Source organism: Grampus griseus (assembly GCF_964374135.1).
Source record: "Grampus griseus genome assembly, chromosome: 1".
Lineage (NCBI taxonomy): Eukaryota > Metazoa > Chordata > Mammalia > Artiodactyla > Delphinidae > Grampus > Grampus griseus.
Genome location: NC_139017.1, coordinates 56,242,019 through 56,255,045, shown reverse-complemented (window position 1 = coordinate 56,255,045; position 13,027 = coordinate 56,242,019). Strand labels below are relative to the sequence as shown.

At 37.6% G+C, this 13,027-nt stretch overlaps 1 protein-coding gene across 1 annotated transcript in view; it reads right to left on the bottom strand.

Annotated features, from left to right (window-relative positions):
- The window catches only part of LOC309825984 (rab GTPase-activating protein 1-like), a 655,950-nt gene that overhangs the window by 556,164 nt on the left and 86,759 nt on the right, over positions 1-13,027 (bottom strand). The gene's annotated exons all lie outside the window — the stretch shown is intronic.

Below are 13,027 nucleotides of genomic sequence, written 5' to 3'. Positions count from 1 at the left end.
CACAGGGGGAATGCATGCACTGTGTGCACAGCTGGAGCACAGCAGCACTGGATGTCCCAGAATCTTGTAGCAAGAGCAAGAACAATCACAGCACACCAGAACCAAGAAGAGTCCCTCCCTCCTGCGGTATCTCTCCAGCACCCTCTACTGGCACAATTTAATATTGTGCTTGCTGCAAAGAAGATGCATAAAGTTGCACTAATGCAGATCAAGTAAGAGGGTAGATTTGGAACCAAGAGGCAATAAATTGATAATTGGCATAGGATACAGTTAAAATACCTCATCTCTTCTAATAACAGCCGGGTTAGAAATCAAAATTTCTTAAACCAATAAATTAAGAAGTTATTTTCTTAAAGTAAATCAAGAATGTAAATTGTTATAGCCACTATGGAAAACAATATGAAGATTGCTCAAAAAGTTAAAAATAGATCTGGGTATATACCCAAAGGAAATGAAAACAGGATATCAAAGAGATAACTGCACTCTCATGTTTATCACAGCATTACTTGCAACAGCCATGATATGGAAACACCCTAAGGGCCCGGCAGTAAATGAATACATAAAGAGGATGTGGTATATACAGTGGAATATTATTCAACCATGAGAAAAAAGGACACCCCACCATTTGCAACAACAAAAGTGGATCTTGAGGACATTATGCTAAGTGAGATAAGCCAGACAGAGACATAAAACTGTATGATATTACTTATACGTGGAATCTAAAAATGTCAAACTTGTAAAAACAAAGAGTAAACTGGTGTTTACTGGGGAGTGGGGGAACAGGAGAGATGTTGTTTAAGAGTACAGACTTGGGCTTCCCTGGTGGCGCAGTGGTTGGGAGTCCGCCTGCCAATGCAGGGGACACGGGTTCGTGCCCCGGTCCAGGAAGATCCCACATGCCGTGGAGTGCCTGGGCCTGTGAGCCATGGCCGCTGAGCCTGCGTGTCCGGAGCCTGTGCTCCGCAACGGGAGAGGCCACAACAGTGAGAGGCCCACATACCGCAAAAAAAAAAAAAAAAAAAAAAAAGAGTACAGACTTGCAACTAGTAGTAAATAAGTCCTAGAGATCTAACACACAGTATAGTGAATACAGACAACAACACTGTACATAATCAAACTTTCTAAGAGACTAGATCTTAATTATTCCAACCTCAAGAAGAAATAATTGATAACTATATGACATGACAGAGGTATTAACTACTGCTACAATGGCAATCATATTACAATATATAAATGTATCAAATCAACATGTTGTATACCTTAAGTTTACACAATGTTATATGTCAAATATATTTCAGTTTAAAAAAAACCAAACTACTACATTTGAACAACCTGGAACTCTCTCCTCTGCTAGGACCTGGTAGCCCCTTTGTCCATAACTATCTTGATAAGTCACCTTAAGTTAAATAAAGCTAAGTAAAGATCTTTTGCCATTGGAAAAACAATTAATTAATTAAGAAATTATTATTATATTATAGAAGCATACTATGATTTACAAAAGAATTCAAAAAGAGCTCCAGTAGAGGTCTATCGATTGTACCAATGTCAATTTCCTAGTTTGTACATTATACTATAGTTATGTAAGATGTTACTATTGGGGGAAGCTGGGGGAAGTGTACATGGGGCCTCGCTATACTGTTATTTTAACTTCCTGTGAGTCTGTAATTATTTCACATTTAGAAGTTCATTTGAAAATGAGCCCTGGGCTTCCCTGGTGGCACAGTGGTTGAGAGTCCGCCTGCTAATGCAGGGGACACGGGTTCGTGCCCCGGTCTGGGAAGATCCCACATGCCACGGAGCAGCTGGGCCCGTGAGCCATGGCCACTGAGCCTGCGCGTCCGGAGCCTGTGCTCCACAACGGGAGAGACCACAACAGTGAGAGGCCCGCGTAACGCAAAAAAAAAAAAAAAAAGAGTCCCAAGACATCTAGAATAAACTTAGAAAAACTTTTCACAGAAAGCAATGTACGTTTTCATTGCTAATATGAAAAAAGTAGTTCTTAAGATACGATGCTAAAAAGGTAATAGTATTATATACATACCTCTGGAGTGCCACCACCCCCCACCACTGGGTGCCAGCGAAAGCTAGCAATGGAAGACACTGAAAATTCTGTTCTAATTACAAGTTCCAGTCCAAAAGCTGAGAGAAGATAGAAGCTTCCAATTTCTCATTCTCCAAAGCACCTGATAATGCCGATAACTCTTTATCAATTGTCACTTGAAACAACTATCAGAGAACAATGAAAGTATTTTGTATAAATATATCCTGTTTTTCTAAGGTAAAAGAGAGTTACCTTTCTACTGCCTTATATGAAAACTCAAAGAAGACAAATGAGTAAGTTCAAAAACAGCTTGTAAAATATTATGCAGGGGCTTCCCTGGTGGCACAGTGGTTAAGAATCCGCCTGCCAATGCAGCCAGCCAACACAGGTTCAAGCCCTGGTCCAGGAAGATCCCACATGCCGCGGAGCAACTAAGCCCAAGCACCACAACTACTGAGCCTGCGCTCTAGAGCCCGTGAGCCACAACTACTGAGCCCACGTGCCACAACTACTGAAGCCCATGCACCTAGAGCCCATGCTCCACAACAAGAAAAGCCACCACAATGAGAAGGCTGCGCACCACAACGAAGAGTAGCCCCCAATCACCGCAACTAGAGAAAGCCATGTGCAACAACAAAGACCCAATGCAGCCAAAAAAACACAATTAATTAATTAATTTAAGAAATATATATTATTCAGACTTTGGATCACCCCACTAACTTTTGCTCATTTTCAGGATGGAGAAAAATGACGTCCATTAAGAAAAATTATTAAGACATCTAAAACTCGTGATTTTACATCTAGGCAACTTAAAGTCAGTGACTTGAGCTCCTTTCTAAATAAAACCATATAACAACTTGCTAGGGTGAAGGCAAAAATAAGTGCTACATAAATTCAACAAAAGACCCTCAGAATGGTCTAACATACAATTATATCAGCCCCAAAATAATTAACAGTTCAGGTTCTACTATCTATCTACTTTAGGGATATCAAATCATATTAGAAAATTGCTTATTCTGTGAGAAGAAAAGAGCCTTAGGTGATTTTCTTTTTTCAGTACTCCATGGCTTGGAAACATTTTCCTCAAGAAAATAACACAAGGAAAGGTACCTGTCAATCACTCATGCTATGAGGTATGGTACTTAACACTTCAACTTCTCACTATGTAGTGTTTGCTGCAAGCCAGAAAGCACAAATTAAGAACTGAAGCAGAACTTATTATCAAAACAGGCACATCTCTGAATCACTCTACAAATGATCAAACTGCTTTCTAATAATGATGTGTTTTATATTATATATATATATATATATATATATATATATATATATATATACTTTAATGTATATGTAGACTGTACTCCCCAAAATTAGGATCAGATAAAAGTGATTCATGGAAATTCTTTCTTCCTAGTAGTAATGGCCCATGTTACTCAGTACAAACAAAGCTGTATACTTAAAACAAATCTAGTAATTATACTCTGCTTGCTGTATCAATACTTCATTCTGGTTCACACATCAAGCATCAGGGCAGATCCCTGGGAACAAAGTGATCTGACAGACATAAAACCCTGAAGCCAAAATTCTCTTCCCAACTAACCCTCCAAAAGGTCTGGAATTACCATCATTAGAACTCCACTTCTTGTTAGGGAGCTGTAAAGAGACCCATTTTCCAAATGTATATGGTATTATTTTCCCTGAATTATTTTATGACAAATTAAGAAGTAATACTTGGCAAAAATCAACTAGTCAGAAAATTAATACAGCAAGAAATGAAAAATTTCCCCCTCGCTTTCCGGGTATCTAACAAAACCAGCAATCTATTCAAAGCATTGATGTGGGTGCTATATAATAGTGTTAGGGTATTTAAAATACTAAATAAAGCTTTAAAAATCCGCATCAATTGGTGGTATGTAAGAAAATCTTTTGCAGTATTTCTACACACGATGAGACCAAAACCCATGAAAATGTCAGCTGGAGAGGGACAGAGAAGATTGCTATCTCCACTTTAGAAACACCAGAAAGAGAATGACCTGTTCAGATCTGCTTTAACATTTTAACTGGAGCCTCTCAATAATTAGGCTTAGGCTGCTCTTCTCACACATTTCAGATTACAATCATCTTGCCTTCTCCTCTCAGCTCTTATTGTTGGTCTTCTCATCTACAAATCTATCAGCTTTTCTCCCAGGGCACGGTGCCCCTGGGTTTGAAGTCACTGAACAATCACTTGGATGCCCATCTATACTCTCACTTTCAAATTCTGCTGGAAATACACCAAAGAATGCCAATCCATTTATTTTCTAACTGGTTTGATTAATTTTAAACTTAGCACGTAATCAAAATTTAATTGGGTACAGTCTCTAAAAGTATACACTCAGAAGTCAGGTGGCCTTGGTTTAAACCCTGGCTCTATCAGTTCCTGGCCAAATGACCAAGTTACTTAATCTCATTAAGCCTCTGTCTCATCTTCTGCAAAAAAAAATAGGGTAATAATTAAAATGTTTTCCTCACATGTTGTTATGACAATCAAATTTTACAATGGCCATCACACAAAAATGTTAATATTATTTTCTTTCTTATGTACAGTTCCTAAATAAAGCTTAACTTGTAAAATCTAACACAGGTGACTGAGAAAAGCAAAAGAACATTAGAAATTTTCAAAATGTGAGAGCATTTTTCACATACCCTCTAAACAGGTTAGGATTCTATTAGGTGCAATGTTCTATTACTCTCTGCACATTACAGTGAATGTAGTCAATACTCTTAACTTTATAAAATTTCTATATACTTTTTATTCATTTACTCAACAAGTTTTTAAAACGAAGTAGAGAGTAAGAATATTTATTCTAGACCAGATAGACTTGGTATTTAATTGTATAACCTTGAGAAAGCTATCTAACCTCTCTGTGCCTCAGTTTCCCTGACTGTACAATGAAGATAATAGTACCTATACCTCATAAGTAGCACCTAGAACAGTGCTCAGCACAGAGAAAGTGCTAAGTAAGGACTAAGTAACTACAAAGCTCTGGTTCCTAGCACAGGGCTAGATATTGGAGATTCTGAGATAAATGACACAGTACTTGCCTTCAAAGGGGTTGAGACCAATAATCACAGTATAATTTGTCAAATATCTACACATGAGGAATGCTTGAACCCTTGAATGCACAGAGAAATAGATTTTTTCATGATAAAAACTAATATTTTTAAAAACCAAAATACTGAAAATTAGCATTCAGAATGGCTGATGGGTACACTGCCGTTCAATATATTATTCTTTCTACTTGTGTGTACGTTGGAAATTTCACATAAATGGGAAGTTGTTTTTTAAAATCATTTTCTCATAAAGTAAGACAAAATTATGTAATTTGAAGGATTTACTTTCACACCGATATCTTTATACTATAAATGAACTTTGTCAGCAGCAATGCTTTAAAAAAAAAAAAAAAAAAAAACAGAGGTTAAGAATTCTCATGACAAGACTGCCACCTACTGGATTACCTTAAATTCCACTACATACATTTTGTGATTTAAACACATTAAGTACCACATATAATCCAATAAAAGGCAAGAGTTTCTTTTTTGAAAAAACAAAGATAAATCGAAGTATTTAAAAAATACCCCATATCACAGGAAATTCTGTCTGCTATGTTGAACAAAGTATTCTTTGGGGAAGACCCATCAGCCTGAAGCAATCTCAAGTTAATTTTAGTTTGGCTGTTTAGAGGTCATCTGACAGAATGTGTGAAGAAGGAGGCAAAAACACTTAACAGATTTGGTAATTACTGCTGAGCATATGAACCCATAGTTGTTAAATATCATCATCGACATTAATTATATTAAAATAAAAGCAATATGTTAAGTGGTTATATATGGAATGAATTTTTTTAGCTATCTTAATGGTATACAAATGGTAGGTAAAATTCTGGCTTAGGTAGAATTTCTAATGATAATGATATATACTGATTCAAAAAGTGCTTTAACTCAAACAACTTGAGATAATGTGCTCTGGAAAAATGCCTTAAAATTATTCAAAAAGTAGCTTAAGTGATGATGAAGACACTAATGTCGAAGATTATTGTGGAGAGTCTGAATAAATTTGTCTTATGAACATGAGGGGGAAAAAAGCAACATTTCTAAGTTATTATGTATAATATATTTTAAATGTATGCATAAATGTTTATCTAAGTTAACAAAGAAAACATAATTAGGTATTTGACTATTTCACCTATATTCACCAAGGTTTCTATATTTAAGTTAATCCAAGACTGGATCAGACAAGAATTATGAATGAAAGCTAAACCAAGGAGGAAATTTTGATGAGAAGCAAGATATTTTCATGGGTCTCCCCACAAACTGCTTACCAGCTGCAAGGGAGGCAGGGGGAAAAAGGAATTACAATGGAGAAACCAGACATCTTGACTGGTAATCAAATTTAACATCACCAGAAAGGGACAGAGGGTTATCAAGCACCTCCAAATGTGATACACTGTGAAGGAGAGAACATCACCTATGCAAATAAACTATCTGAATTTAATCATGAGGAAATATTAGATAAACCCAAACTGAGCAATGTTATATTAAAAAGAGGGGAAAGGAGGAGTAGGAGGACATGGAGTTCATCTCTCTCCACGGATGCGGGGAAAGGAGGAGTAGGAGGACGTGGAGTTCACCTCTCTCCACGGATGCATCAGGAGTATATTTATAGATGCAACAACTCTCATAGAACACTGGCTGAACACTAGCAGAAGACCTTGGACACCGGAAAGGACTGTAAAGATCCCTGCATAACTGGTACGAACAACTTGTGGGGGCTTGGTTCCTTGACTGGAACTTGGGCCTCAGACTCTGAGGTGGGAGCACCAAGTCCAGGACACTGGACCACTAGAGAATTCCTGGCTGCAGGGAAGATTAACCACCAAGACCTCTCACAGAGGCCTCTATCTGAATCCAAGACCCGGCTCCACTGAACTGCCAGCAGCCTCTAGCACTGGATGCCTCACATAAAACAACAAAGACAGGAACACAAACACACCCATCAGTACACAGACTACCTAAAGTCATGCTAAGCTCACAGACACCCCAAAACACACCACCTGACACGGCCCTGTTCAACAGGGGGAAGACTCAACTCCACCCACCAGAACGCAGGCACAAGTCCCTCCCAACACGAAGCCTACGCAAGCCACTGGACCAGCCTCACCACTGGGAGCAGAGCTAACAGAAGCAAGAGGAACTATGACCCTGCAGCCTAGGGAAAGGAAACCTCAAATACTGTAAATGAGACAAAATGAGAAGACAGAGAAATATCTTTCAGGCAAAGGAGCAAGATAAAAACACACAAGACTGAATAAATGAAGAGGAAATAGGCAAACTACCTGAAAAAGAATTCAGAGTAATGACAGTAAAGATGACACAAAATCTCAGAAATAAAAGAGAGAAAATACAGGAAATGTTAACAAGGACCTAGAAGAACTAAAGAGCAAACAAACAGTAATGGACAATACAATAACTGAAATTAAAAATACGCCAAAAGGAATCAATAGCAGAACAACTGACGCTGAAGAACAGATAAGTGAGCAGGAAGATAGAATGGTGGAAATAACTGCCGCAAAGCAGAGTAAAGAAAAGGAATGAAAATAATGGAGGACAGTCTTAGAGACCTCTGGGACAACATTAAGCACACCAACATTTGAATTATAGGGGTCCCAGAAGAAGAAGAAAAAAAGAAAGGGTCTGAGGAAATATTTGAAGAGATTATAGTCAAAAACTTCTCCAACATGGGAAAGGAAATAGTCAATCAAGTCGCGGAAGTGCAGAGAGTACCATACAGGATAAACCCAAGGAGAAATACGCCAAGACACATATTAATCAAACTAACAAAAATTAAACACAAAGAAAAAATATTAAAAGCAGCAAGGGAAAAGCAACAAATAACATACAAGGGAATCCCCATAAGGTAAACAGCTGATCTTTCAGCAGAAGTTCTACAGCCCAGAAGGGAGGGGCAAGATATATTTAAAGTGATGAAAGGGAAAAACCTACAACCAAGATTACTCTACCCAGCAGGGATCTCATTCAGATTTGACAGAGAAATCAAAGGTTTACATACAAGTAAAAGTTAAGAGAATTCAGCACCAGCAAACCAGCTTTACAACAAATGCTAAAGGAACTTCTCTAGACAGGAAGCACAAGCGAAGGGAAAAATCTACAGAAATAAACCCAAAACAATTAAGAAAATGGTAATAGGAACATACATATCAATAATTACTTTAAATGTAAATGGATTAAATGCTCCAACCAAAAGACACAGACTGGTTGAATGGATACAAAAACAAGACCTGTATATATGCTGTCTACAAGAGACCCACTTCAGACCTAGGGACACATACAGACTGAAAGTGAGGGGATGGAAAAAGATAGTCCATAAAAATGGAAATCAAAACAAATCTGGAGTAGCAATATTCATATCAAACAAAATAGCCTTTAAAATAAAGACTATTACAAGAGACAAAGAAGGACACAACATAACGATCGAGGGATCAATCGAAGAAGAAGATATAACAACTGTAAATATCTATGCACCCAACATAGGAGCACCTCAATACATAAGACAAATGCTATAAGAGGGGAAATCAACAGTAACACAATAATAGTAGGGGACTTTAACACCCCACTTACACCAATGGATAGATCACCCAAGCAGAAAATAAATAAGAAAACACAAGCTTTAAATGACATATTAGACCAGATAGACTTAATTGATATTTATAGGACATTCCATCCAAAAACAACAGAATAGGACTTCCCTGGTGGCACACTGGTTAAGAATCTACCTGCCAGTGCAGGAGACATGGGTTCAAGCCCTGGTCTGGGAAGATCCCACATGCTGCGGAGCAACTAAACCCATGCACTGCAACTACTGGGCCTGCATTCTACAGCCCACTTGCCACAACTACTGAAGCCCGCAAGCCTAGAGCCCGTGCTCAACAACAAGGAGAAGCCACCACAATGAGAAAACCATGCCCCACAAGGAAGAGTAGCCATTGCTCGCCACAACTACAAAAGCCCACGCACAGCAACAAAGACCCAATGCAGCCAAAAATAAATAAATGTATTTATTTTTTTAAAAAAAGCAGAATACACTTTCTTCTCAAGTGCACATGTAACATTCTCCAGGACAGATCGCATCTTGGGTCACAAATCAAGCCTTGGTAAATTTAAGAAAACTGAAATCATATCAAGCATCTTTTCCAACCATAACACTATGAGACTAGATATCAATTACAGGAAAAAAAGTGTAAAAAAATACAAACACATGGAGGTTAAACAATATGCTGTTAAACAACCAAGAGATCACTGAAGAAATCAAAGAGGAAATCAAAAAATACCTAGAAACAAATGACAATGAAAACACGATGACGCAAAACATATGGGATGCAGCAAAAGCAGTTTTAAGAAGGAAGTTTACAGCAATACAATCCTACCTCAAGAAACAAGAAACACCTCAAGTAAACAACCTAACCTTACACCTAAACCAATTAGAGAAAGAAGAACAAAAAACCCCAAAGTTAGCAGAAGGAAAGAAATCATAAAGATCAGACCAGAAATAAATGAAAAAATAAATAACAGAAACAACAGCAAAGATCAATAAAACTAAAAGCTGGTTCTTTGAAAAAATAAACAAAATTGATAAACCATTAGCCAGACTCATCAGGAAAAAAAAAGACGACTCAAATCAACAGAATTAGAAATGAAAAAGAAGTAACAACTGACACCTCAGAAATACAAAGGATCATGACAGACTACTACAAGCTACTATATGCCAATAAAATGGACAACCTGGAAGAAATGGACAAATTCTTAGAAAAGTAAAACCTTCTGAGACTGAACCAGGAAGAAAAAGAAAATACAAACACACCAATCACAAGCACTGAAACTGAAACTGTAATTAAAAATCTTCCAACAAACAAAAGTCCAGGACCAGATCGCTTCACAGGCAAATTCTACCAAGCATTTAGAGAAGAGCTAACACCTATCCTTCGCAAACTCTTCCAAAATATAGCAGAGGGAGGAACACTCCCAAACTCATTCTATGAGGCCACCATCACCTTGATACCAAAACCAGACAAAGATGTCACAAAAAAAGAAAACTACAGGCCAATATCTATGATGAACATAGATGCAAAAATCCTCAACAAAATACTAGCAAACAGAATCCAACAGCACATTAAAAGGATCATACACCATGAACAACTGGGGTTTATCCCAGGAATGCAAGGATTCTTCAATATACACAAATCAATCAATGTGATACACAATATTAACAAACTGAAGGGTAAAAACCATATGATAATCTCAATAGATGTAGAAAAAGCTTTCAACAAAATTCAACACACATTTATGATAAAAACTCTATAGAAAGTGGGCACAGAGGGAACCTACATGACATAATAAAAGCCATATATGACAAACCCACAGCGAACATCATTCTCAATGCTGAAAAACTGAAACCATTTCCTCTAAGATCAGGAACAAGACACGGTTGTCCACTCTCACCACTATTATTCAAAATAGTTTTGGAAGTTTTAGCCACAGCAATCAGAGAAGAAAAAGAAATAAAAGGAATCCAAGTTAGAAAGGAAGAAATAAAACTCTCACTGTTTGCAGATGACATGATACTATACACAGAAAATCCTAAAGATGACACCAGAAAACTACCAGAGCTAATCAATGAATTTTGTAAAGTAGCAGAATACAAAATTAATGCTCAAAATTAAGGCTCCCAGACTTCAGACTATACTACACAGCTACAGTAATCAAGACAGTACGGTTCTGGCACAAAAACAGAAACACAGATCAATGGAACAGGATAGAAAGGCCAGAGATAAACCCATGCAACTCTGGTCACATTATCTTTGACAAAGGAGGCAAGAATATACAATGGAGAAAAGACAGCCTCTTCAATAAGTGGTGCCAGGAAAACTGGACAGCTACATGTAAAAGAATGAAATTAGAACACTCCCTAACACCATACACAAAAATAAACTCAAAATGGATTAGAGACCTAAATGTAAGACCGGATACTATATAACTCTTAGAGGAAAACATAGGAAGAACACTCTTTGACATAAATCATAGCAAGATCTTTTTTGATCCACCTCCTAGAGTAATAGAAATAAAAACAAAAATAAACAAATGGGACCTAATGAAAGTTAAAAGCTTTTGCACAGCAAAGGAAACCATAAACAAGACGAAAAGACAACCCTCAGAATAGGAGAAAATATTTGCAAATGAAGCGGCTGACAAAGGATTAATCTCCAAAATCCACAAGCAGCTCATGCAGCTCAATTTCAAAAAAATAAACAACCCAATCCGAAAATGGACGGAAGACCTAAACAGACATTTCTCCAAAGAAGACTTACACATTGCCAACAAACACATGAAAAGATGCTCAACATCACTAATCATTAGAGAAATGCAAGTCAAAACCAAAATGAGGTATCACCTCACACTGGTCAGAATGGTCATCATCAAAAAATCTACAAACAATAAATGCTGGAGAGGGTATGGAGAAAAGAGAACCCTCCTACACTGTTGGTGGGAATGTAAATTGATATAGCCACTATGGAGAACAGCATGGAGTTTCCTTAAACTAAAACTAGAACTACTATATGACCCAGCAATCCCACTACTGGGCATATACCCTGAGAAAAGCATAATTCAAAAAGAGTCATGTACCACAATGTTCATTGCAGCACTATTTACAACAGCCAGGACATGGAAGCAACCTAAATGTCTATTGACAGATGAATGGATAAAGAAGATGTGGCACATATATACAATGGAATATTACTCAACCATTAAAAGGAACGAAATTGGGTCATTTGTAGAGACGTGGATGGACCTAGAGACTGTCATAAGAGTGAAGTAAGTCAGAAAAACAAATACCGTATAATAACGCATATATCTGGAATCTATGAAAATGGTACTGATGAACCTAGTGGCAGGGCAGGAATAAAGATGCAGATGTATAGGACAGACTTGAGGACACAGCGGGGGAAGGGGAAGCTGGGACTAAGTGAGAGAGTAGCATTGACATATATACACTACCAAATGTAAAATGGATGGCTAGTGGGAAGCTGCTGCATAGCACGGGGAGATCAGCTCGACGCTTTGTGACAACCTAGAGGGGTGGGATAGGGAGGATGGGAGGGAGGCTCAAGAGGAAGGGGATATGGGGATGTATGTATATATATATATATATATATATATAGCTGATTCACTTTGTTGTACAGCAGAAACTAACACAACATTATAAAGCAATTATACTCCAATAAAGATGCAAAAAATAAATAAAAATAAATATAGTATAAAAAATAAAAAAATAAATAAGAAAAATAAAAAGAGGGAAAGGGATGTATTCTTGAAAAATGTCCATTTTGATGGGACTTCCTGGTGGCACAGTAGTTAAAGAATCTGCCTGCCAATGCAGGGGACACAGGTTTGATCTGTGGTCTGGGAAGAGCCCACATGCTGCGGAGAAACTAAGCCCGTGCACCACAACTACTAAGCCTGCACTCTAGAGCCCACAAGCCACAATTACTGAAGCCCGCGCACCTAGAGCCCGTGCTCCACAACTAGAGAAGCTACCGCAATGAGAATCCTGCACACCACAACAGAGAGTAGTCCCTGCTCACCACAACTAGATAAAGCCCGCATGCAGCAACAAAGATCCAATGCAGCCAAAAATAATAGATAAATAAATTTATTTTTTTTAAAAAAGTCCATGTTTTAAAAGAGAGAGAAAGACTGTGGAAATCTTTCCAAATTAAAGAAACCTAAAGACATATGGCAGCTAAATGCAATATCTGACCCTAATGTAAATCCTAAATTGGATGGGGGGAAAGGATGGTATTGGGTTAACTGACAAAATTAGAGACAAATAGTAGGTTAGATAAAAAGTATTGTATGAAAGCTAAGTTTACTGAG